This window comes from Rhinatrema bivittatum, chromosome 2 (assembly GCF_901001135.1).
Source record: "Rhinatrema bivittatum chromosome 2, aRhiBiv1.1, whole genome shotgun sequence".
NCBI lineage: Eukaryota > Metazoa > Chordata > Amphibia > Gymnophiona > Rhinatrematidae > Rhinatrema > Rhinatrema bivittatum.
In genome coordinates, this window is record NC_042616.1 from 509839989 (window position 1) to 509865316 (window position 25328).

General features: G+C 45.0%; 1 protein-coding gene across 2 annotated transcripts in view; it reads right to left on the reverse strand.

Moving 5' to 3' along the window:
- Positions 1-25328, reverse strand: part of ATXN1 (ataxin 1) — a 758516-nt gene that overhangs the window by 468854 nt on the left and 264334 nt on the right. For both annotated transcript variants that reach the window (XM_029590698.1, XM_029590697.1), the window contains exon 3: positions 10501-10578. The gene's annotated coding sequence lies outside the window, so the exon portion shown is untranslated. The remainder of the gene's footprint in view (positions 1-10500; positions 10579-25328) is intronic.

The following is a 25328-nucleotide window of genomic DNA, read 5'->3' on the forward strand; positions in this document are numbered from 1 at the left end:
AGTCGCATCACCACTTGGAGACACACACCCCCTTCACATAAGGACTTGGCAGAGAGTGCGTAGGGACAACAAAGATCTTTCCCCCTTCACATAACTATTGTTTCAAGTCTGGGACAAGTGGAGAGATAGACTAGTAGGCCTTAAGCAAGTATATCATCTGACTTCTTTTTTATACGATACGTCTTTCCCTCCGGGTCACGAATATGGTATTTTTACCAGATGGGGGACCAACGGTCTTTACAAATGGGACCAATTATGGGATGGTCAACGACTTTTACCCTTCTCCGACTTACAATGACTTTTCCACCTGCCAGATACAGACATCTATGCTTATAATCAAATCTTACATTTCTTTAGTATGGCCCATATAGGACCACAACCTCGCAAGGGTAAATCCCTCTTTGAAAATTTATGCTCTCAACACAAGAGTCACCAATCCAATAACTAGAATTCTCACTCTCATCAAGGATACTTTTCAAGGCAAGGCGACCTTTCAACGTGCGTGGGAGTGAGACCTAGAGGAAGTTCTGGCTGACGAGATCTGGGATCAAATCTTCCATGCTATTAGTTGAAGTTCTATATCTACCTCTATCAGAGAAAATGGATATAAGGTACTATACTGGTGGTACCTAACCCCAGATAAATTATGCAGAATGTATGGGGGCACTGATAATCATTGCTGGAAGGGGTGTGAGCAGACTGGGACCTTCTTGCATATGTGGTGGGAGTGTCCAAGGGTGCAACAGTTGTGGGAGGCGGTTAGGGATTTTATTTCTGAACTAACGAGTCTCGATATCCCCACAGATCCCAAAAAATACTTGTTACATGCCCCTCTTGACGTAGGCACGTCCCATACACAACGATGGATATATCAGGTTTTCTCTGCTGTTAAATGCGAATTAGCTTTATGGTGGTGAAAAGCTGAAGTTCCCTCTCTAAATCATTTCTGCTCTCGTTTGAAAAAAGTGTTTTATATGGGGAAGTTGACAGCTATTCGGGGAGATAGATTACATAGCTTCGAACAAGTATGGCAGCCCTATATTGGCTGAAAAAATTCCAACTCTCGTTGAGGTATAAATAGACCAGGCTGCCATATGGAGATATTTCATAAAGGACTTATAGGCGCGGGACTCAACTATACATATTTTGAGACATTAATGTCCTCATTGCCTCTTCATTGTAACCCTGATAGTGCTTGGCTTCGTCAGCAAAATTCATAATGTATATCTTAAGGTGGCCTTAGAAGTGTGACAACAATAGCAGGGATGGGTGGGGTTGGGGGGAGAAAATCAATAACCACACAACAACAAGGTTAATAATAAACACTTCTACAATTGTAGAGCAATCCATAAATGGAATCCAATAAATCATCACACAGACAGTTTAATATAATGCTTTATTACATTATCTCTTTATTCTATGACTAGAGCAGTGTACAATTTGTAGAAGCATTTCCTTATCAATGTATGCTAAGTTTTCAATCTTGCTGTATGAAAGGACTACAATGTTTGACAGTATACTACGGATGTTTTGATTGTTACATTCTAACTTGTGTTGTTAATAAAACTTAAATTATAAAAAAAATAAAATACAAGGCAAACACCATTCAAAGTCTGTAGATGCCACATATGGCAAAATGAATTTGAGGAGGTGGCTGCTCCAACCTTGCAGGTAATGAATCCTGTACTAATGGGGCCTGCAGTGCCAATGTTCATTCTCTGTTATGTTTAAGTAAAACCACTATTTTTAGTTCAGCTAAACCACTCAAGAGAAGCAAAGTCTTTTTAAGCTTGCACACAGTTATGCAGAATTCGTATGTGGGCACAACAAGATCGTCACTAGGCGAAAAGGTGTAAAAAGGTGCAACTCATAGAGGATACTACCGTCTGGAGTATGTCTCTCCTCTCACCAATTCACTCTAGGGGGAGCTGCAGTGAGCAGCCAGAAATTTTGTATCTATTTACATATACACGAAGTATGAGTAATTCAAATTGCATGTTGTAGGCTATTGTTTGTCACTCTTCCATTTTAGAATGGTCTCAGTGTTCTAGTTTAAAATTGTGCATGCAATTAGAGGCTTGAAAGGGTTTTGTGTGTTGTTGGCAACTCACATAGGGCAGTCACCATAGGGTGGGTGTGATGTGTCTAGGGCAGCACTACAGCTGCTTTTGGCTAGTTGCTGTTAGGTGAAAGAGGAAGCCGTGTACATAAGTCTTCCTTGCTAGTATAAAGCCCCTCCACCACCAAGGCTTCGGCAGCGCCTTTTCACAACAACACAGATGCAAATGATGCCTCGTAGCCTCAGGCTAAACTGCTTGGGATCTTGGAGTAGCATGGACCCCTGGGACACTATACGCAGGCCTGCTGATATGTAAATACTCCCAGGCACGTTGTCAACCATGCCCCGGCAATGGGTCAAATAGTATGAACAGGTAGGGCTCTTGAGCCTTGGGTTGACAAGCTACCTAGGAAAGATGTAAAACTACATCCATATTAAATACTGAACTTGTAGCAGCTTTGGTATCGTTCAGCAAATAATGTGTGTGGACAAATGGGAGTGGGACTGAGCAAACCTTTCACACTATAATACATTCATCTGCCAGCTATTCAGAAACATATCAGGTGACTAAGCACAATCCTTTAAGTCCTGCAGTGACAAGCAAGTAATGATAGGAACAGGCCAGGGATGCTGCTGGGAGTCACTAGTCACAAACCTGCACACAAGCGGCTCACTTGTGATGGTTGTATGTCACAGATCGACATAATTGTGGCACTCATAGTCTGATTGGGTGACAGAGCAGCCCTATTCAGTGATATTGATGCTCTTCTCATATATGGACAGCTGCTGAAAAGGGACTCTAAAAATTGCTTACCCTCTCCATGGCCTGCCAGTTACTGCTCTTGGCTGGTTATCCAACAATATACTCGAAAAAAACAAATACAATATGAACTTTACCACATGGAATGTGTGTACACTGGCTGACAATGACTCAAGACCAGAAAGACACACTGCCCTAATAGGCAGGATGCTCAAGAAATACAAATTTGACATAGCAGCACTGAGTGAAACTTGGCTCTCTCAGGAGTCATGTGTGGTAGATGTTGGTGCAGATTATACCTTTCTACTAGATAGGGAAACCTAAATGTGAACCAAGAGCATCTGGAGTGGGTTTTTCCATTCAGACATTTCTGATCTGTATTTTGGATAAACTTCCAAAGGGAATGAACAACAGATTAATGTTCCTCTGTATAAATATCTCCAAGCATAGGCATGTCACCATCATCAGTGCTTAGTTCCCTGCCATGACTCACACTGATGATGTAAAGGATGCCTTCTATGATCAACTGGACAAAGGCAAAACAGGACAACCCTCATAACAATAAACTGATACTCATGGGTGACTTCAACGCAAGAGCTGGTGCAATGTAGCCTCATGAACAGAGTGCTAAGACATCATAGCATTGGCAAAGCCAACTCAAACTGTCTCTTGCTTGTGTCTAAATACACTGAAACAAACAACCAATCACTAACACCATGTTCCAGAAGCTAAAATAGTACAAGACTATCTGGATGGCATTTTGTGGACTACATCACTGCCAGACAAAGGAACATTCATGATATAAAGATTACCATACTATGAGAGGTGCAAACAAATACAACATTAAACTTTTTTAAAAGGGTCTCCAAGCTATTTATGGCCATACATCAAACAGCAGTACACTAGTTTGCATGGCAGACAGTACCAAAATCCTGACAGAGAAGATCGAAATCCTGAATCGTTCAGCAGAACACTTCAAGTCTATGCTAAATCTCTCATCCAGCATGTCTGAAGAGGCTCTAAATGACATCACTCAAACAACAAATACTGGTAAGAACATAAGAACATGCCATACTGGGTCAGACCAAGGGTCTATCAAGCCCTGCATCCTGTTTCCAATAGTGGCCAATCCAGACCATAAGAACCTGGCAAGTTCCCAAAAACTGTCTATCCCATGTTACTGCTGCTAGTAATAGAAGTGGCTATTTTCTAAGTCAACTTAATTAATAGCAGGTAATGGACTTCTCCTCCAAGAACGTATCCAATCCTTTTTTAAACACAGCTACACTAACTGCACTAAACACATTCCCTGGCAACAAATTCCAGAGTTTAATTGTGCGCTGAGTGAAAAAGAACTTTCTCCGATTAGTTTTAAATGTGCCACATGCTAACTTCATGGAGTGCCCCCTAGTCCTTCTATTATCTGAAAGAGTAAATAACCGATTCACATCTACCCATTCTAGACTTCTCATGATTTTAAACACCTCTATCATATCCCCCCTCAGCCGTCTCTTCTCCAAGCTGAATGCTATGCCCGTCAGTCACAGACGGCTGCTACTGCTCTTGCTCACCTCTTTCTTTACAGCGTTGACTCCGTTGGGAAGTGTTGTGGCCTCCACTCCCAGGCCTCCCTGGATGGCACAGACGCTGACGATTGCCATCTTGCCCTCGGAATCCCTTATTTGCTTGCGCGCACGGGCCAATCTTAAGCATGTGATGGCAGGAAACTCGGGAGCATCCCCTCTGGATGATGTCATTCCACAGGACATTTAAGCCAGCTGGCCCTGCCTCCGACAACATGGCAATGAGTTCCCTCATTGTTGAATCCACTTCACTCACTATGGACTTCCCGTTCCAGTTCTTGCTTCTTCAGCGTGAGATGCTCTGGGTACCTGCTCCTCGGGGGCCCTTTCCTCGTCTCTGGCTATCCGCTCCTTGGAGGGCCTAATGCCTTGGAGGGCCTAATGCCTTGGACTGCTGCTTATCCTGTTCCCCAGGGCTTCTCTTGGAATGTTCACTACTGCTCTGCTCTGCGGACCTCCACCGTACCATCTCTAGTGAGGAACCCTCATCGGTGTACCCCGCGCTGCGGACCACTACCGTACCATCTCTAGTGAGGAACCATCATTGGTGTACCCCGTGCTGCGGACCACTACCGAGTCATCTCTAAATGAGGAACCTTCACCGGTGTACCCTGCTCCATGGAACACCACCGATTCATCTCTCCTGAGGAGCCTCTTCGGTGTACCCCGCTCTGCGGACCATTGCCGTATCTTCACTACAGAGGTATTCCCCTTGAGTATACACCACCGCACAGACTCTGTGACTTTCTCCTGCACTCCCTGCTCGCGGGCAGTGCTTTTCTATTTCTTAATAAAGACTCTATTCTATAGCTGTGTCTGACTTCAGCTGAGACCTTGCCTACCGATGGTGAGGCTCACAGGGCTCCTCCCTGTGGGCGGTACCATCTCTCACCTCGGCCCAGGGCCCACATACCTACAAATCCTAACACTGAACAGTCCTAACCTCTTTAGTCTTTCCTCCTAGGGGAGCTGTTCCATCCCCTTTATCATTTTGGTTGCCCTTCTCTGTACCTTCTCCATCACAACTATATCTTTTTTGAGATGTGGTGACCAGAATTGTACACAGTATTCAAGGTGCGGTCTCACCATGGAGCGATACAGAGGCATTATGACATTTTCCGTTTTATTCACCATTCCCTTTCTAATAATTCCCAACATTCTGTTTGCTTTTTTGACTGCCGCAGCACACTGAGCCGACGATTTCAATGTGTTATCCACTATGACGCCTAGATCTCTTTCTTTGGTGGTAGCTCCTAATATGGAACCTAACATTGTGTAATTATAGCATGGGTTATTTTTCCCTATATGCATCACCTTGCACTTATCCACATTAAATTTCATCTGCTATTTGGATGCTCAATTTTTTTCCAGATCATTTATTGCTTCGTCCCATACCCCCCCCCCCCATGCTTCCACCGCCCCTTCTCTCATAAATACCCTTTTGCCAAATCTCCTTTGTAACTACACCATGAATACATCTCCTTGAAAACCCTGGAATTCTCTGTCAACACCCCTACATGCAGACACTCTTAAAAACTTTCCTCTATTACCTTTTGGTAACCCTGTCCAATTGTACATCCCCCCCTTCAGCCCACAACTTATCCTCTTGAACATTAACAACCTTCTTTACAAGGTTCTTTTTTGTACATATCGCTCACATGGTTATTCAGTTTTGTTGTTATTCTTTCTTATACAAATCGTTCATATGGTTAATCATACCTTTCACACGGTTAATCAGTTTGCTGCCATTCTTTGTGTTTTTTGTAAAGCCTGTTGCTGCATTATGTTACAAGTAAACTGAGGTGATGTTACCAACGTGACGCGGTATATAAAAATACTTAAATAAATAAATAAAAAATATTGAAACGTTCAAATCTTTTGTAGAACTGGACATACCACTATCTTTGTATGAGGTCAGTAAAGCCATCAACCAGGCTTCACCAGGAAAATCCCCAGGACCAAATGGCTTATTACCCAAGATTTTCAAACAAGGAAGTGATTCCATGGTCCTGAAAATTACACAACACTTCCAGTGTATTTGGAAGCATGGGTCTGTGCCCCAGGATTTCACAAGACACATTCATTGTTCATTGTATAAGAGATTAACTGACAGAACCAAATGCAATAACCAACTTGGAATTTCTTTGCTAACTACTGCTGGAAATGTTCTTGAAAGAATAATTTTCAACAGAACAACATATAATGATGGAACAATTCCTGGAGGACATTCTCCCAAAATCACAGTGCAGATTCAGACCTGGCAGATGAACCAGAAACATGTGTACTCGGACACGCAGATCCAGGAGACACGCTTTGAGCAAAATCTAGATCTATATGTGGGTTTCTATAGACCTTACAAAGGCCCAATCAGTCACAATGGCCTGTGGAAAATCTTCCAGAACCATGGCTGCCCAGAGAAAGGTTGTATCCATCTTTCCATGAAGGAATGCTGGCCATGATGCAGGAATTGTGGTGAATTCTATGATTGCTTTCTCAGTCTCAAAATGGCACAAAACAAAGGATTTGAACTGGGACCCCCACTCTCTTTTGTCTTTAGCATTATGCTCTTGGATACTTTCCAGGATATGGATTGAGGAATTTACATCCAGTCACGATCAGATGGAGATAATGTTCACTATGAGTTATCTATGGGCTCGTTCTAAGCTGATGGAATCAGTGATCAGGGACTCGTTGTTTGTAGATTACAGTGCACCAGGTAAGCCCATTCACTGAACAGCATCCAGGTTGCTAAAGACCCGCTCGCCCAAGCAGCTAGACATTTTGAACTAACCATCAGCCTGAAAAAAAATAGAGGTCAAGTACCAGACAGCTTCATCCAAAGCCTTATATAGGTGAGCTGATTGATTTCATCGAGGACACTCAACTGCTACTACTAATCACTTCTACAGTCTTACTCAATATGCACAGCGCTGTACAAATGCACATAAGAGACAGTGCCTGCTTCACGGAGCTTACAGTTTAATCGAGACAAACATATAGGATAAAAGAGACTTCAGAAATTTCATTTATCAAGGTAATGGTTACACTGACTGCAACTGAAATTCTGTTACTCATAAAATAAGTACGTAAATATCCCCACAAAACGAATTTGCAGAGATGCTGAATGTAACATTCCCAGTCACAGTGTAAGGAAAGAACGTTTCAAGTTGGCATATTTGCTTCTTAGCCTTTAGGGTAATGGTTACTGATGCCCTTTCACTTCAAAGCCCAGCAGGGACCAAGTGTCAATACAATGTACGCCTACTTTGGGGGCTCAAACAAGACCTTCCCATACTATGGTGTCTCTTCAGTGGCACTCTATATGTAGGGTGGAGAGGGGCCTCCTTCAATGACTGGCAAAGGTCACCACCGCAGCGGCAGCCGTCCTTCCTCCTTTCCGGGGCCCAAATGCACCATTTCAGAAATGTGCCTAGGTCCAACAGACCCCAATGGATGGACAGATGGTCCAAAGTCAGATCCCCCCTGGCACAGTACACCAGCCTTCATTCTAACTTTTATGAAATCCACAGAGACAACAAATAATTAGGGACCCAATTTTATCATAATAATTGATGAAACATATGCAGAACAAAAGACATCTGCCATCACAATGCAAAACAGTGGCAGACTGAGTGTACAGAAAGAGGGAGAAGGTGACGGTTGCAGCAGCCAATCAGGCCCAGGGAGGGAGAAAGGAGGTAGCTGAAGATCAAAGCCAGAGAAAGGTTTTCATTTCTTACAAAGCCATAAAAATACAATGAAAAAAGTGCCCTTTTCTTTTGATGAAATTTCTTGACGAGAAAAGTGGTAACAATCAGATTGCTGCAAATACTGATCATTAACTGCTTTCTGGATGTCTAATTTGCCTTACAATATTTACAGGAAGTAAATGGCAAAGAAAGAAAAAAGATGCTTGCAACCCAAATGGTTAATATATATATATATATATATCAGCATTTCCCAACCTTGTCTTGAAGCCAGTCAGATTTTCAGGATTGCCACAGTGAATATGTATGAGATATAGATTTGCATAAAATAGAGATGTATATGCATGAGATAGTACATACAAATCTATTATGGCAATCCTGAAAAACTGATTGGTTAGGTGTGCCTCTAGGACAGGATTAGGAAACTTAGATTATAAATAAATAGATAGATAAATATACGCACACATGCAGGAATGGAAAAATATTTTGAAAACTTGGACATCCATTAATATTTTTGAGACACCAAGGGAAATGTAATTTGTTCTCCTTCTTATTTACTCCTGTATGCATTTCTAATGTTGCTTATTTTGCTCTTCTTATACACAATTTCTAGGAAATTTGCTTCCCCTCTTCCTACCCAGCTACCTATCCCCAGCCTCTTCCCTGTCCCCTCTCCCAAAACAACAGCCCTTCCAACCTCTAGGACCCAAAGAGTAAGTTCCTATTCATTGCTGACCGAGCAACAGAAATTAGATTTTGGTTTGACCAAGCAACCAAAATTTTCCATCCCTGTACATAAAGTTTAGGATTTTAAAAACTTACTTTGAATTGCATAATGATTTTACTGAAAATTGCAAGGGAACGCTAAAACAGAGAAGCAAATATTGGTAGAGAATGTAACTGTTTAGTTCACAATAAGTCTTAAAAATAATCTCCATCATAAAGGGGCAGATTTTAAAAGCCCTGCGCAGGTAAATCCGACTGGATTAACGCACGCAGGAGGGTTACGCTCGCTGAGCCTATTTTGCATAGGCCCAGCAACGCGCGCAAGCCCCGGGACGTGCGTATGTCCCGGGGCTTTGAAAAAGGGGCGGGAAGGGGGCAGGGGCGGGGCGCCGGTCCGGGGGCAGTCCGGGGGCGGGACCGAGGCCTCCGGCACAGCGGCCGTGCCGGTGGATCGTGTGCCGGCAGCTGGCCGGCGCGTGCAAGTTATGCCTGCCAGAGGCAGGCGTAAATAACCCAATAAAGGTGGAGGGGGATTTAGGTAGGGTTGGGGGGGCGGGTTAGATAGGGGAAGGGAGGGGAAGGTGGCGCGCATGTTATAAAATCAGGCGTAGATTTGTGTGTGCCAGGTTGCGCGCACAAATCTACGCCCGCGCGTAGCTATTAAAATCTGGCCCAAAGTATCTCACGTGGCCTTTCCTGTTTATAAAAACCTGATCTAGTGTTTAGTGATAAGAGCACTTCCTGAGGTCCTATTTTAAAACTGCTGTCAGAAAAGAATGGGAAGGCATTCCTTAAATTATGACCCATTTGCTGTCAACACAAAAATGCAAAGGACATCAAACTCTTGCATGGTGTACATGGCTCTTTATTCAGACTAAAATGGTGGGCAGTATGATACTGCTGGCTCCGCTTTCTTTTCCCATTACCAGTTATGTCTGGTAAATTTACCAGTCTTTGCTTAAGTGTAATGGTGATTTCTGCCCATCTTCTGCTCTAATGCTTTTTTTTTTTTTATTTGTGAATTTTTCTCATTACAAAACAAAGACATCTTTGCATAGAAACATGGGAATTACACATAAGAAATATATTAAAACATAGTAACGATTAATAGTTCCTTAACACATTGGTAATCTTATTCCCTCATTATAAGCGGTAACTCAAAGGTTGGGGGTGGGGGAAATAGGTAATTCACAGAGGGAGAATTTACAAAGAGAATATTTCTCCATTCATTTATGCTACCCTGAAAACCATAATGCTTTGTCAGTGACACTGCCCTTGCCACAGATCCTAGCTTTTTTGTTGCTTTGTGATTCATCTTTTCAGGTGCGCAAACAGCATTCTGGCTAATGGGCAATGTGCACAGCATATAATCCACACCAGAATTGACTTCCATGGCATTTTCTTACCAAAGAGTGGCGCATGCAGAGCCTTAACATACCAGCTCCCCATTCCCACAAGAGTGTTCTAGGATCTTCATCGAGAGTCAATATCCTTTATATGGCGGTCACTACTACTTTCTCTATCCTCCATCTGTTGTTTTTTTTTTAATTTCCACACACCAAACAGGCAATTCTCAGAATATTACACAACTATATATTTGCCTGCATGTAACCAAAACAGTAAGATGACAAAAAAAAAGCCTTTAGAAAATAAATATATTCTTACCGTTCTCAGTCTTTCCTCGCCAACACTTTTCCAAGAAAACTAAATTCTGTTACAGAATTCACCAGCATTGGCACTACACTGCAACAAATTGAAAGCAAAAACTGTGATTAGTTCAACAGCTACTGCAGCTAAGCAAAAAACTGGGAGACTAGAACACATGCAGGTGAATTTTCAAAGGCATTATGCTTTTAAATTTAACATACTATTGTAGCAATTTTCAAAAGCCATTTACCCGTGTTCAGTGCAGTTAGCATGGGTAAAACCTATGGACAATCCAATGGCATATATTGTAGCAATTTTCAAAAACCTACTTACATGGGTAAAGTGCATTTACGCATGTAAAACCCACTTTTAGGCACGTAAATTATTTTGAAAATCAGCCTTATAGTTTGCCTTTTTGCAATTTGGGATCAAAATGGTTGCTGCTGTACTTGTTCCAGGATATTCTGAAGCCTGCGGTATCTGCACTGGACAAACAAATCTTATCAACAAAAACTGAGTCTTGATGAAAGGCTAATCTAAGAACATTTAATGCCAAAGGTAAAGCAGAGTTGCTTACCTGTAACAGGTGTTCTAGGTCAGCAGGATGGCAGTCCTAACACATGGGTGACATCATCGGATGGAGCCCGGCATGGAATTTTGATTTCAAAGAATCCAGAGCTTTCAGCCTGCCCCACGGAGCATGTGCAGCTATAGTCATCACCCTGCCCCCTAGGCAGAGTCCCTCAGTCCATGATAAAGCTCATACATGGAGAAACCAACTCCCAGGGAAGGCGGGAGGACTTTGAGAGACCTAACATCCTGCTGTCCTAGGAGTACACCTTTTACAGGTAAGCAACTCTGTTTTCTCCTAGGATAAGCAGGATGGTGGTCCTCACACATGGGTGAAACCCTAGCTCTAGGCTGTCCGAGCAGGACAAAGCGAGAAACGGCATAGGGCTGGAGCACTACCTCCCTCCTTTGCCTGAGAGGCAGCCGACCCACCAGGGGTGCAGGCTGGAGAAGAGTTGGGTTCTGCAAAGGAAAACCATAGAAAAGACTGAGACATAAACCCTCATGCATAGCAGGGATGCCTGAGGCAGAGGGGTGATGCGAGCGCAAGCAGAATCAAACTCCCCATCACGGAAAACAGTACAAGCAGGGTTCCTGATAAGTAAATCCCAACAAAAATAGTGGATCTAGATACTCCTGGATACAGGAAGGACCCAGAGATGTAAACAAGAGAGATTCTTGCATGAAAACCACATAGTTTTCTTCGGTGTGAAAAACCAACCAAAACACAAACTGAGGACAGAGAGCCCTCCAGAAAGAAACTGTCATCCACTGACATCCAAAAGGATCGAATGTATCTGGAGAAAAGTGCCCAGGTTTGGCTGACAGGCATAATGGGCAGAAGAAAGCCAAGCAATGCTTGGAAGAACAAGCAGCAAACCACGTCAGGGCCTGGAACAGCCACTGCATACCGACGCATCAGACCTAGCTGAACGCGCAGTACAGCGTCAAGGGTTTCAGGGGATGAGAGACAATCCCCCACAACAGACCTGTAGCCCAAAACTCCCGAGCAGGGAGATGAGAGAGGCCTGAAGCTCACTCAAGAGCACCTGTCAAGAACAGGTTAATCTATCCTGTCACAGGATAGCAAGAGCAGCAGGAAGGCCCTTTGGGCAACCTAGGGAATGAGAAAAACTAAGGCGGCATTGGCCAGAGAATGGTGAAAATAAGTGGAAAAATGTGGTGTATCCTTCCCTGCAAGTATGCAGAGATACACCACGGGTGCCTTAGCTTTACCTCCCCTCCCCCGCCAATCCAGTCAGAAGGAGCGAAGAACACAAGGAGGCAGACCAGTGGGCTGCCGGGGCAAGCACAAGTTGCTCGGGTGTCTGTCAACCCCAAGTGAACAACACACTGCCGAAACCAGCAGGAAGTGACCCACTGAGATAGAGCCCTCAGTCTTCTTGAAACAGCGGAAACTGAGAGCGATTGCCCCAGGGGAGAACTCCCGAAGACTCCACTAGAGATGGGAAGCCAGGGAGTCACATGAGCAAAACCCGGTAGAACAGGATTTCATTACCAGTCCGGAAACCCGAGGGGAAACAGAGCAGGCCCAGGGCAATCTCGGAATAGAGTGCCAAGCACCTGGCTGAGGTATCCCTATCCCCAGCCATGAGTGCATATACGTCCCCCTCCCCCAAGGGAGCACGTGGCCCAGCAATGGACAACATTGCACGACCCAGGACTCTTCTGTCTGCAGACAGGGTGATCTTCAAAAAGGGGGATGAATAGCTTGCACGCTACTGTGAGCAAAGGGCAGTGCCTCTGTTGCAGGGTATTCAGCCCCCAACTTCCTCAGCCATGGACATGGCAAAAGGGTAAAAGGCACGTTCGCCCAGCTGATGGACTGTAACTCTTCTCACAAAGTAGGGTCCCACAGGCAAGAATGACTGACGATAACGATCCTTAAGGAAGAAGTCCACAGAGTCCAACAGACAACAAAGTGACTCCTCAACAGGGGGAAATCTGGAGGGTCACCAGGGAGCAACACTGGACAGACTCCCTCGTGGACACAGCTGCTGTGTCTTAGAGCACCCAAGGGAAAGCGCTATTCTCCACCGGTTCTTGGGGCTGGCGCCGGTCAGAGCAGTGCCATCCCTTGTCCGGGAATGGAAAACAAGGGACACCCCTCAAAGGGGTGCCCAGTCGGGCATCCAGAGGGGAACCCAAAAGATCTAGCAACTCCCCGAAGAAGAGTTAAGGCACAATCACTGATCTCTGAGGTGCCAAAGCGACAAGCCACCAAAGGGAGCAAGCTTCAGATAGGGGGGGGTCAGCACTGCAATCCCCGGAAGGGCCCAGCTGAAGACGGTCCAACGACCGCCGCTGCCGCTCCCCGGCCCTGGCCTCCAAGGAAACGCACTGATTCAGAGGATTGGGGCCCCGGATCAGAGAAAAAAACATTCTAGGGACAGAGTCCTGGGGTCTGTTCCACAAGAAAGGGGAGTTGGACATGGTAGAGGTCGAAATACACATTCCTCTGCTGAGAAAGGTGAGGACTCCTGAGCCACTCTCTCGATGTTCACTCTCCTCAGGATCCGACCAGGAATGCAGTCCTAAGTCAGTCCTGCGGCTGCAGAACACAACCTGTTGTGCATGCCCAGAGGAAAAACCCCCAACACACACACAAACGCCTAGGCGGCAGAGGGCAACTGGAAGCCCTTCGCTGCGAAGCACGTTGGGCGCTACTCATGCAGTGGTAACCCATCCACGGATGGCAGCACACCTATGATCCTAGTGCCATGCTAGTGGGAGAAATCCCATGCCCCAGCGAGGACTGAAAAACCACGTGCCCTGGGGCGGATTGGCCTATCGTGGGATCGGGCTTCCCCCGGTGGGCCGGTTACTCCCATCACGTGATTTTTTTTTTTTTTAAACTTCCCAGCCAAAGACAAGAAGAGGGTCTGCTGGCGCTGCGGCCCGAAGAGAAACCTGCGGGCAGGTCTGGTGGAAGCACTAGGCCTGGGGCGTCGCAAGCAGTGGTATCCCGAGGGGAGCCAATGCCCCCGGGCGCAGGTAGGCTCATGTGGCACTGCGACAGGCAGATCGGCAGGGCCGTGGTGAGGCTCACGTCACCACGGCCCGAAGAAAAAGATTGCGTTTAAACGCGCTGATGCTCCCCTTCCTTCCTGCCTGTGCGGCCCCGGAAGTAAACGTTGCCGGAGCCGCGTGGGCAGGAAGGAGGAGGAGCATCAGCGCGTGCAGAAGAGGAGCAGCGCTTACGGGCCGCCGCAAATCCGAAGTCACAAGGCCCGAGAAGAGGATGAGGCCTGGTAGCAGGGCCGCTGCGGCCCGAGAAGATCAGGGCCGCTGCAGAGCCCATCCTGCAGTGACCCGCGAAGAGGAGGCCCAGAGGTGAGAGAGAGGCTGAGGTCTGTAGAGTGTGTGTGTGTGTGGGTGTATGAGATGAGTTGAGAGATTGTGTGTGAGAGTGAGGACCTGAATGTTTGCAGAGACAGCATGTGAGAGCCTCTGTGTGTGTGAGAGAGACAGCATGTGACAGTGAGAGCCTGTGTGTGTATATGAATGATTGTATGAGAGAGAGCATGTGACAGTGAGAGCCTGTGTGTGTGAGAGTCAGACAGCATGTGACAGTGAGAGCCTGTGTGTATGAATGATTTTATATGAGAGAGCATGTGCCAGTGAGAGACTGTGTGTATGAATGATTGTATGAGAGAGAGCATGTGACAGTGAGAGCCTGTGCTTGAGCAAGACAGCATGTGGGAATGAGAGAGAGCCTGTGTGTGTGACAGTCAGACAGCATGTGCCAGTGAGAGACTGTGTGTATGAATGATTTTATATGAGAGAGCATGTGCCAGTGAGAGACTGTGTGTATGAATGATTTTATATGAGAGAGCATGTGCCAGTGAGAGACTGTGTGTATGAATGATTGTATGAGAGACAGCATTTGACAGTAAGAGCCTGTGTGTGTGTGTGAGAGAAATGCATGTGAGAATGAGAACCTGACTATGTGTTTGAGGGAAGAAGATGGAGAGAAAAGAAACAGAAAAAAAGACAATATAAAAGGAATTGGCAAAAAATTAAGAAAGGGAAGGTGGAAAAAAAGCCTGTGACCAACCAATTAGAAAACTAAGATCAGACAGCAAAGGCAAAAAAAAATTAATTACTTTTTAGTGATTGGCACATGTCATCTTTGGGAATGTGCAAGAATAGCACTTTCTCTATGCGGATCTCACAATGTATGAGATCAGCATGGAAAAAGTGGAAGCCCACGGGGCCTGCACAGAGGAGGCAGCAGAATGGGCTTCAGTGTCAGTAGCAGCAATCGGCACCTCCCCAATAGCCATGCGGCAGCAGTGACAGTGGCAGCAGAGGACTGAGAGAGGTTCCGAGGTTGCTGGGACTCTGCCTGGGGGTGTATGTGTGTGAATGCATGGGTGCCTGCCTGGGGGTCTGTGTGTGTGAAAATGAATGTGTGCATGCCTGGGGGATGGGGAGGGAGTGGTGTGAAAATGAATCGGAGCCTGCCTGGGGGTCACTGTGTGTGTGTATGAGAATGACTGGGAGCTTGCCTGGGTGTGTGTATTTGTGTGTATGTGAGGGAGCCAGTGAGTGTGAGAGCATGAGTGTGTATGAGAAAATCCAGGGGAGTAAGAGTTTGTGTGTGGGGGGGTGTGTGTGGAGGGGGAGAGAGTGTCTTAGAGCCTGAGAGTGTGCCAGTGAGAGCGAGAGGTTATGGTGGATATAAGAGCATGAATGTGTATGTATGTGACAGTGTATGTGTGAGAGAGAATGGACATGTGAATATGTGTGAGAGAGAGAGAGGATAACCTAATCTTCGACAATATCAGGGTGACTGGAAATCAAGAGCTCCCACAGAAGGGGACAGCAGGGGCTTTTTAAAATCCTTATTAGTTTTAATTATTGAATATTATTTGATGTCTGCTTTTTTTGAAATATTTTATTGGTGTTATATACAAATTTTTGAAAATTTCCCTGAGTTAAATTACTGGAGGTTCTATTCATCAGCAGTTTTGAAATATATATTTTTAGTATGATTTTCCTATGTTGTTCCTATGATGTTTTATAGTTCTTGATTTTATTGTTTGATGTTTTATGAGGAATGATGGTATTTTCTGTTTTTTCATTGCTGCATTACATACAGTCTAACTTGTTGTGATTTCCAGTTCAGTTTGTCTGTGCATTTCTGTGTATATTTTATGGTCCCTTTATTCTGTATTTGGTGACTCACCAAACTGTATGTGTAATTGGGTACCCATGGGCCAGTATGGAGAAAACTCCCCCAGGCCACTATTTTCCCACAATCCGCCCCTGCACGTGCCAGAATTGGTGGCTACATTCCGCCCCATGACCAAGCACAGAGTGTGTAATGACACCTCCCCCCACAAGTGCTCCTCAGCATTATGCGGTGCAGACTGACGCAGAGGCTGAGACCATAACGAAAGATGGCAGAACCCTAGTATGGCTGAGGACTGCACAGCCAGGGAGAATGCCGCCTGCAAGCGACCAAGGCCCTTAGGACACATGTCTTATCTTTCCCAACCGTGCAAGCTAACCGTCAACGTCACAGTAACTCCAGCAGAGTGGAGAGAACAGTGTGACAACGGCGTCACAGCTGTGCACGGCCAACTGTTCATGGGCATGGCACTGAGGTGCAGCAGCCAGCTGCTAGCCCAGGCTCCGCTCACCCTCTCTCCCAGGGAGACTGCATTGCCAAGGCTGGCAAGCAGGAGAGGAGGCAACGTCATCCAGGGCTCCCGCCCGTGCAGACTAGTTCCTTGAGATGTGGGGAGGATGAGCTCTCCCCACCCCCTCCCCCATAGGAACGACTGGTCCTCGATCCTTCCACCGTCTGAATCCATCGATGCCGATCGATCGGTGAAACGACATGGAAATCCAGCCCGGGTAGAACTCAGGCGAGTCCCCAGGCTCAGCGGCCTACATGGATCATCAGACTGCATAAGTCAGTCCAGTCAGCACCGTGGAAAAGAGAAAAAACAGGCAGAGCAAGGGGGGAGAACACAGATGCAAAAACTGCAGGAGCAGGTTTTTGGGTTTTTTTTAAGTAACAGACTCTGCCAGGCTGCACAGGGGGAAAGCCCACCATGAGGCCGGCAGATAATTGGAAAGAAGAGGAAAAATAGAAGAGTAAAAACTATCTTAAGAGAAAAGGGAAGAACAGCTGCAGCTGTAGAAAAAAATCACTTACAAAAACTGAGTGAAAGCTGAATACAGTGAGCACACAGCTTCCACGACCACATGGCTCCACGGAAAAAAAACAGAGACTGCGGGTCTCTGCCTGGGGGTCAGGGTGATGGTTCCAGCTGCACATGCTCCGTGGGGCAGGCTGAAAGCTCTGGATCCTTTGAGATCAAAGTTTCGGGCCGGGCTCCATCCAGTGATGTCACCCATGTGTGAGGACTGCCATCCTGCTTGTCCCCGGAGAAAGTGTCATACACCTTCCAAGAATATATCAACTCAGGGGGGGAGAGGGGAAGTCTTACGTTCTCTACTCATTTTATAAACAAAGGTGTGTGTATTCTTTAGGCAAAATAATTGTGACTCGGTGCAAACAGACACCCCAGAGTGAAACAGGGAGGCAGGTATTTTATAAGCATGCCTGTATTCTATTTTGAAAATACTTATTCCTTGAACCATAAAATGTGTGCAGTTTGCGCTTCCAGTGCAGTGGAGTTTGTAAATTCCGGATCCTACTCCAGGCAGGGTTTTTTTGTCTATGGGGAGAGGGTCTGGGTGGTTTCAGGGTTCAGCGTGGCTCATCATTACTGTGGGGGGGGGGGGGGGGGTAAGACTGCCTTTACAGAACCAAGGAAAGGGTGGGGGGAGGGGCACTTGCAGATTCAGGAACAGTTTTGGGGTAATTTAAGGGGGGGATGGGGTGGGGGGGGTACACGGCCCAACAGGGCCAGATTCAGATTTTTGTGCCAGAATCCAGAGAAATGGACATAGGCCCTCTACTTCTTTCTTTCTTTCTGTTTCCAGGGCTGCTTTCCTTTTGAAGATACCCAGTTAAGAAGGAAGTTATCTGGCCACACAAGATAGGATAGCTTTAGACCTCCTCTGAAGTAGGTCTAAAGTTGTCGGCTAACTTAGGGCCTGAATCTCTAAGCATTTTTCACAGAGACAGGCAAATATCGGGCAATAATTGAGCAATAAAGATCAGCAATGGTTGCAAAAGGAAATCTTCACCCGATATTTGAAAAGTAAGGAACTATTTTCCTCCCACACATTTGTGCTTCCAGTTCGGTCAAAAGTGGGCTCTGGTAGGCTTCTGTTAGCCAGGGATTTTCTCCTATTTTTATATCCCCTTTCCAACGCATTTAGCCCAAGTCATTGCAAGGCCGGTCCTCAGCCAGGAGCCAGGCCCCAGAGCTCCCGCTCTCGCAGGATGACTGCGACCGCCTCCTCCTCCTCCCCCTCCCCCTCCTCTGCAGTATTACCAGTCCCTGCCGGCCACAGGAAGCAAAGTCCTTGTCCAGGAATCAAGCCCAAGCCCCAGTCTCTAATTTTCTCTCTCCTCACATTACAGTACATAATCAATATGGAGCATTATAAAAAAAAATAAATAAATTTAACTGGGTGGTGCGTTAATGATAGGTAATGTGATTTACAGTTTCTAACCTACCAAGATATTTTCTAAATTTTTTGGTTCAAAGAAAAATAAATAGCAGGTGAGGGAGCAGTGCAGGAATACAAAGGAAATGTTTCCTTTACATTATCCTCTCTGCTCTCAATAAACCTTCTTTGGCCTTTAACTTTGAAAGCAAAAGGATGCAGGCCATGCTGAGAAGAAGGACATATTAAGCCAAGAGATAAGCTAAAATCAACTCATGGTAAATGCCAACTAATTAACATGCATAAGCAAAAGACAAATATTTTCCTAACAGTCAGTATTACTGGCAAAACTCTTGTCCAAAAATTTACGTAAAACTGGCTAATTTCTACTACAGAATAGCTTCTAGAGCAAGGCTTCCCACACCTGTCCTGCAGACCCCACAGCCAGTTTTCACGATACCCACAATGACTCTGCATGAGATTAATTTGCATATATTGGAAGCCCCATTTTCCAACATCTCAAGCATACGATTTCATGCCTGCTAAGTTATGCACACCCTCACAATTTCTAGCTCCATAACACAGACACTTCTGATTTTAAACTCCACATGAGGTGTTCATATATTTAGGCTTCCTAATGTTGTCATCAGTAGCTCTTCGCATGTGCAGACGGATGCTCTCTCATGATGGATTCAGAGGCTGGCTGCTGACATCACGACTGTAACCTTTTTGACGATTCTCTCTTAGTGAAAGTAACTACCGAGACACTGCCGTGTTACTGGCTCAAAATATTTCTGTATGCAAGGCTTGGAGGCTGGTAGAGCAAAGAGCGAAGAAGTTTTGAATTGCTATTATTATATTATTATAGTACTTATTAATTTTATATTATGAATTTATTGAATTATGGTTCTTATTATGTGGATTATATGTAGTACCTCCTCGAGCATTTTATTAGAAAGACAAGCAAAAAAAAAGGCTATAAAAATATAAATAAAATCAATATTTTATGATTTTTATTTTTTTTTTTTTTTTGCTGCAGTGTAATGGGAAAGGCATAGCTGCAACTAACTTTTTGTTTCTTTGGTATGCCAGTATTGAAGAATTACTTAGCCTAACAATCGTAATTCTAAATCTACTTTTCACATTTCCCTTCTATGCCTCTCTCTGGGGGAGGTTCAGCTTTCTGGATAATGACTTGCTATAAAAGCTGATGACTCGATTGCCAGTGCAGCTCCATCAGATTACTGGGCTGCTACTTGACAAAGCCTGGGTTTGAATAAAATTTCTTGGTAACAGCAACTGGAAAATGAGGGGGTGTGCCACTTCTGGAGCCACCAAACCCCAACTGGTCGCATTCATAATAGACAGTGCAACAGATAATTACTGGACACCTGAGGCCTTATAGTGCTGCTATTATTTCTACATTTATAAAGCATCCGAACACAGGGCACTTTACCACTAATTACGTACAGGTTCCTGACCCTGCAAATTTAAAATTTAAAAGCGTAGCTCAGGCAACAGAATACAAATGTCATAAGCATCAATAGCAGATGCAAAATGTCCTTTGAAAGTGTTTTTATATAGGTAAATGTGTTTGCCAGCATAAAAAAAATGTTTTTATTGCCCCCACCATGCAGGAAAGAATACTGGCAGGCAGGGCACAGGGGCAGGTTTAGGTCAGGGAAAGAAAAGTACCCGTGATTTGATTTTGAAATCACTGCATGTACTTTTAGGGGCACATTTAGCAACTAGTGCAGTTTCCATTTGAAAATCTGATTGCAAGTCCAAGCATACAAAGAGAGGGATCAGGAATGGATGGAGGAAAAGAGGACTGGGGATGGGAAGATCTAGGATGCAGAGAGGGAGGCTGCTCTCACCTGCCTCCAGGCTTGCTCCTCCTCACATCCCTACTTATTCCCTCAATATCCCCAAATTCCACATTCCCTCTCTCACCCACCTCCTCCACCTACACCAACCCCTTTCTCCCACACATACACATTCCCGTTTCTCTCTCACACATACACATTCCCGTCTCTCTCCCACACATACTCATTCCCTTCTCTCTCTCACATACACACATTCCCGTCTCTCTCTCACACACATACACATTCCCGTCTCTCTCCCACACATACACATTCCTGTCTCTCTCTCACACATACACATTCTCGTCTCTTTCCCACACACACACATTCCTGTCTCTCTCTCACACATACACATTCCCATCTCTCTCCCACACATACTCATTCCCTTCTCTCTCTCACATACACATTCCCGTCTCTCTCTCACACACATACACATTCCCGTCTCTCTCCCACACATACACATTCTCGTCTCTTTCCCACACACACACATTCCTGTCTCTCTCTCACACATACACATGCTTCCAGCCAATCCTATCTCTTATCCCCAACCTCGCCTAACCGCCCGCAAAGTCAACCCCCTCTCAAATCCCATTGCCTCCTTACCCCCCAGAAAATCCCCTTCTCCACTTCCAGCCCCACCTCGCCCTCCTCCCTTCCTCCGGCATTGATCAATCTGGCAGGAGGAGGAAGAGCACTTCAGAGCATTGGGCCGCGTCTGCTTACTATGCGGCTCAGGACCCAACTGGTGCTTTGAATCACAAGAGATACCTTGGGGTAGATATTCAAAAGCTATTTAGATGGATAACTCATATAAGGGGAGTTTTTTAAACTTGCGCAAGCGCATCCATGTGCGAGCACCTCCTGGTGCGCACACGTGGACATGCAATTTTAAAACATGTGCGCGCAGGCGCGCGCATGTTCTAAAATCGGGGATCAGTACGCGCAAGGGGCTGCACAATTGTGCACCTTGCACGCACCGAGCCCGTGCTGAGCCGTGCTGCCTTCCTCCGTTTCCTCCCAGGCCACTCCAAAATCCCACGAAAAAGGGGGCTGGCGGGCGAAGGGGGGGGGGGGGGGAGCAGGCCTTCGAAAGGCCGCAGCCGTTTGCACCACGGCGGTGCGATTTCGCCGGCCACAGTGCGGCGGGCTGCAGCCTTTTGCAGCAAATAGCGACACCGTAAAAGATGTAGCTATTCGCCACACTACTGCCAGCGATAATGTTCCTCACATTATCGCCGGCAGCGGTGCCATGGTCAACTCCTTCCCCTTCTCCGCCCCGACTCCTCCCCTCCAGCTAATTTAAATCCTATCGCACGCGAAAAGGCCCTTTTTGCGTGCAATAGGGGTTTATTGCGTGCGTTATGGCCTTATCGCGATAAACCTTTAGTAAATAGCCCCCTTAGCTGGACATCGGGTATATTCAGGTAAGTCAGCCGCATAACTTTAGACCTGTTCGGAAGCAGGTCTAAAGTTATCTGGCCTCCTGTGGTTGGATAACTTTACACTTAACTGGCTATATTCAAAAGGAAATAGCTGGTTAAGTTCCATTACAAAAAAGAACAAACCCACAAATTGTGGGCCGGCAGATCTAAACTTGTAGTAGTCTGGCAATGTCAGATGCACCCGGCTCAAATCGCAAGAGGACACTGCCGTGATCTGAGTGAAGAAATAAGACTAATCAAGGGACCGGGAGGGGGAAGGATTGTAGGGAAAGGCTTGGGGTGGACGGTGGGGCTGTACCCATGATCCTCACATTTAAAATACGGTGAGCAGGGGGGTGGGGGAGGGGGGGAATAGCTGCCATTGGTCTCACGGTCCTAAGATTTTTTTACACTCTAAAATCGGACCAGTATGGGGAGGAGATGGCAAGTTCGGCCCTGCAGGGCTTTTGCAGTTCAGATGGGCGGAAGGGGGGGGACAGGTTTAAGCCTGCTGGCCCGCAATTTGTGTTTTTGTTTTTTTCTAATGGAAACTTAACTGTCTATGTCCTTTTGAATATCGCCAGTTAAGTGTAAAAAGTTATCCGGCTAATTATAGCTGAATAACCTTATATTTAAATGGCGATATTCACAAGAATGTCCAGTTATGTTTAAAGCTAACCGGCTATTGTTAGTCGGATAACTTTACTCAGCGATTTTCAGTTAGACATTTATCCAACTGGATGTCCAAGGCAAGGTGTCTGGCTAACATTAGCCGGATAACTTGTCCACTAAACGCCCTACTGAATATGGATCCCCGTACTGCCATGCGGCTCAAATCTGCAGTCAAACCCCTAGTTATAGAGGAAGAGTATGTGGCCCGATGCACCACGACTCTCTACCTCCTTCTGCTTGGCTCAATCAGCAGCAGCGAGCGATGTATCGGTGGGGGAGAGTGAAGGATCACGGACAAAATGGGGCTGGGAAAGAGGGGAGAAGAGAATTGTGCCCAAGCATCCTCGACCTAGCTCATGGGGGGAAAGCTGATAGTCACTCAGAAGTGCATGGTTCAGAGGAAGGGATGTTCAAGGGATACTGGCAAAAAACAGGGAAGTTAGAGCATCCCAATAGAGAGGCTGTGGCAAAGGCTGAAGTAGCCTAGAGGGATTTAAATAAAGAGCACACAGATATGAATGATATCCAACTGCATATATCATCTGCTAATAAGGAGGTGTGAATACAAATAAAAATAGAAATCCAAATGAAAAAGCATACTTTAAAATGTCTCTGTGCAAATGCCAGAAGCCTGTAAAATAAGCTTGGAGAATAAGAATGTATGGTGCTAAATGAAGATATGGACATAACAGGCAACTCAGAAACCTGATGGAAAGAGGATAACTACTAGGACAACTGATAGGGTACAAATTATATCGACTTGATAGGGCAGTTCAGGATGGTGGACTGGTGGCACTATATATTAAGGATGGAATAGATTCAGGAAGGATAAAAGTTCTTTAAGAAACAAACGGCCCACTGGAATCCTTATGGGTAGAAATTCTAAGCGTGCCGGGGAAGAGTACAGTAGTCAGTGTATAATATTGTGCTCCTGGCTAGGATGAAGAAACAGACTGTAAAATGTTAACAGAGATTAAACAGGCTAATAAAATTGGTAACTCAATCATAATGGGGATTGCTATTATCTAATATTGAGTGGATAAATATCACATCAGGACATGCTGGGGAGTTAAACGTTCCTAGATGCCATAAATAACTACCTCCAGCAGCAGCTAGTCATAGAACCAACTAGAGAGGGAACTACTTAAGATCTAGTTCTCCATGGAACCCAGGACATGAACAAGGGGTGCAGATGGTACATAAGAACATAAGAAATTGCCATGCTGGGTCAGACCAAGGGTCCATCAAGCCCAGCATCCTGTTTCCAACAGAGGCCAAACCAGGCCACAAGAACCTGGCAATTACCCAAACACTAAGAAGATCCCAAGCTACTGATGCAATTAATAGCAGTGGCTATTCCCTAAGTAAACTTGATTAATAGCTCTTAATGGACTTCTCCTCCAAGAACTTAGCCAAACCTTTTTTGGAAGTGATCATAATGCAAATAAATTTGATGTAATCACTGGAAGGCAGATACTAAGAAAAACTACTGCAGTAGCATTTAACTTTTAAAAGAAAGACTACAACAAAATGAGGGAAATAGTACAAAAATCTAAAAAGAACGGTTGCCAAGGTTAAAAGTATGCATGAGGCAAGGGCATTGTTTAAAAATAAAAACATCTTTGAAGCCCAGATAAAATGTTTTCCATGTATCAAGAAAGATTGAAGGAAGAAGAAATGACTGCCAGCATGGTTTAATAGTAAGGGGAAAGAGGCAATTAAACCCAAAAGAGCATCTTTAAAAAAAAATGGAAAGCAGACCCAAATGAGGAAAACAGAGAACAAAAAACACTGGAAAGTTAGATGTAAAACAGTAATAAGGCAGGTCAAAAAAGAATTTGCAAAGAAGTTAGCCATAGAGGTAAAAACTAATAATTTTTTAAAAAGTATATTCAAAGCAAAAAAAACTATCAAGGGGTCAACTGGACCGCTAGATGATCAAGGGGTAAATAGTGTACTCAGGAAGGACAAGGAAATAGCAGAAAAACTAAATGAATTCTTTGCTTCCATCTTTACTGAAGAGGCTGCTGGAGATATACCAGTACCAGAAACATTCTTTGATGGTGATGATTCTGAGCAACTAAAACAAATCACTGTGAAACTTGAAGATGAGAAAGAGTAACAAATCACCAGATGGCATTCACCTGAAAGAACTCCAACATAAAACTGCAAACTTGTTGCTGGTAATCTGTAACATATCGTTTAAAATATCCATTCTACTTGAAGACTATAGGGTGGCCAATCAATGCCAATTTTTAAGAAAGGATCTAATGATGATCTGGGAAACTATAGACCGGTGAGCCTGATGTCAGGGCCATACAAAATGGTAGAAGCTGTTCTTAAAAACAAAATTGCAGGCCATAAACACAGACGTGGCTTCATAGGGAAGAGTAAAGATGAATTTAGTAAAGGGAAGTCTTGCCTTATCAATCTATTAGATTTTTTGAAGATCAAAACAGATGAGGCAATTGATTAAGAGGGTAACTTTCCAAGTTGCTCACTTATGCCCATTTACTCGTGTATATGGGTGCATGCAAAGTTGCTCCTGTATTTTATAACCAGCGTGGAAAGGTTATAAAATATGAGTATATATGTACGCATAAATGGTCGTGTATATCTAAACCATGAGCTGCGCAAGCTCAGACTTATCTGGATAAATGCCGATTACTCCAGCTAAGTAGCAGCACATAGCTGCACAAGTCCAAAAAGTCTTACTTAGACAGTCAAGTAGCGCTTTTCAGACTTATCAGCTATATAGGCCTGC